This window comes from Vespa crabro, chromosome 21 (genome assembly GCF_910589235.1).
Source record: "Vespa crabro chromosome 21, iyVesCrab1.2, whole genome shotgun sequence".
Lineage (NCBI taxonomy): Eukaryota > Metazoa > Arthropoda > Insecta > Hymenoptera > Vespidae > Vespa > Vespa crabro.
Window position 1 is genome coordinate 3,267,069 of NC_060975.1, and position 2,500 is coordinate 3,269,568.

A 2,500-nucleotide genomic window follows, 5' to 3' on the forward strand; every position below is an offset into this window, starting at 1 on the left:
AAATTGAATATGGACGTGTAAGTTGATGATTTATTAGAAGTGAAATTATCTTCGAAAGATTTGTTTGTGTATGTATGTATATATGTATGTACGTACGTATGTATGTATGTATGTATGTATGTGTCTGTGCGTATTCGTTTATTAAAACTCACATATACATTATATACATATATATATATATATATATATATTTATTTATATATGTATTATGTAATGTGATATTATATATTATGTAACTATTTTGAGAAAACAATATTATATGTATTATGTGCGTATGTTTATATGTATATAGACAGTCTTTTATAACTTTTGTATTTTGTCTGAATTATGAGAATGATAATAAAAATTGTGATATAATAATGTTTGATTAGGAAACGATTTAGACTGTTTAAATAATTTAAGATAATGATTTTATACGTTTTTACTTTTTCTTTCTCTCTCTTTTCTTTTTACTTCTTTTCTTTTTTTCGTTTTTCTTTTAATATATAAAACTCTCTAACGAGTTATTTTCTTTCAATAAAAAATGTTCCATCTAATAAGTAATTCTTTTTTTTCCAATGCAAATATTTTTATTTCGTTTAAATTTCTTCCTTTCAATTTCTAATTTCATTCCGACAAATGATCGTTTATTCTACGATAAATAATTTACTTCTAATACGGGATTTTTTTTCCTTATCTAATTTTATTATTATTATTATTATTATTATTATTATTATTATTATTATTTAATATAAAATTATTAAATCTTCTTTTTACATCTAATATAGAAATTTTCTTTTAATAAAAAATAATTGTCAACTTGATTCATAATATTTTTTTTTTTGTAACAATTAAAGTCCTTTAAAATAAAATAAATGAACAAACATAAACAAAATTTATTTCCAATATAAATATAACATTTATAATATATATTCCGTTTAACGAATAATTAAGACAATTCAGTGACAAGGATTCATCATTTTATTTATCATTAATTTTAAGATAGAATTAAAAAGTTCGATAATAGAATTAAAATGGATAGAATACGTATGATTAGGAGTTCTTAAAAATAGAAAATATCGTACGGATGGAAAATGAAGTGTACACGTGGAAGGAGAAGGGTAGAAAGAACAAAAAAGAGAAAAGAAAAAAAAAAGAAAAAGAAAAAGAGAGGAAGAAAGAAAAAAAATTCTAAAAGAAAAAAAAATAGAAAGAGAGAGAGAGAGAGAGAGAGAGAGAAAAGAGAGAACGAAGAAAAGAGAGAACGAAGAAAAGATAAAATAAGAACGACTAAGTGACATAACAATAGAAATAATAATAACAATAGAAATAATAATAATAATAATAATAATAATAATAATAATAATAAAAACAAAAACAAGTAGAATAGGTTTGATAAAATGGGCAGGTTTTAGAAATCCGTTAGAGTTAGATAAACCGGGTAACGATAAAGAAAAGACATCTTGCATGTTGAATAAACGAGACGTACACTTCTCGTATTTATCTCTTATCTCGCTTAGCATATACTATTTATCGTACTTAGCATAATCCATATCGAGCTGCCTAAAGCGTGTATTCGAAGCACGATTTCGTCTCTCTTCCACAAAGTGGAGTCTTACTTACGTAACTCTCTATCTCTTTCTTTCTCTCTATCTTTATCTCTATCTCTATCTCTATCTCCATCTCTTTCTGTCTTTCTATTCTTTCTCTTATATATATATATATATATATATATTTAAATGACAAATGTATGAAACGAAAGTGTATCTATAAGAACATTTTAGAGCTCGGTCAAATCGCGATCCATATTTTTTATGATGTGTAAGAGAGAGGGAGAGAGAGAGAGAGAGAGAGGAGAGAGGAGAAAGAGGAGAAAGAGGAGAGAAAAAGAGATAGAAGCATCTCGAGAAACGAAAAGCAAACCTCTGTCCAAATTGCACAATCTCTCTATTTTGGTTTTCTTATGGCCACAATTTGGCCATGTTCCCAAATTGGGAATGTCTTTTAGATTTAGAGTTTATCTCCGATCGAACGGTCCCTATTTTACCGACCGAATTTGATTGATCATAGAGGATATACTTATTTATTTATTAATTTGTACATTTATTTATTTATATGTTTGTTTGTTTGTTTATTACTTCGATGAACGAAAATTCTAATTGATTTAAATAATGATACAAAAATAATGATATAAAATGATAATAATTAATTATTAAATAAGTATTAATTGTACAATTAATAATTATATATAATAATATTGATTATTATTATTTATTTATTTATTATTAATTATATTATTATTTAATTATAATTATTATTATATATAATAATATTGTTATTTGTAATATACGTATCTAAGAATATAAATGGATTAACCAAATAAATAATTATTATCAATTGAAGTATCATCGTGAATATTCTTTGAAATAAAAATGTTTTGGCGGTAGTCGATAAAAAGAATTTTATCGACTACCACAAGCCGTACGTAAATTAATTGGTTATTTTCGATAATTAATCTTTC

At 24.0% G+C, this 2,500-nt stretch overlaps 1 protein-coding gene across 6 annotated transcripts in view; it reads left to right on the plus strand.

Moving 5' to 3' along the window:
- LOC124431517 (microphthalmia-associated transcription factor) overlaps positions 1-2,500 on the plus strand; it is a 150,703-nt gene that overhangs the window by 40,018 nt on the left and 108,185 nt on the right. The window lies entirely within an intron of this gene.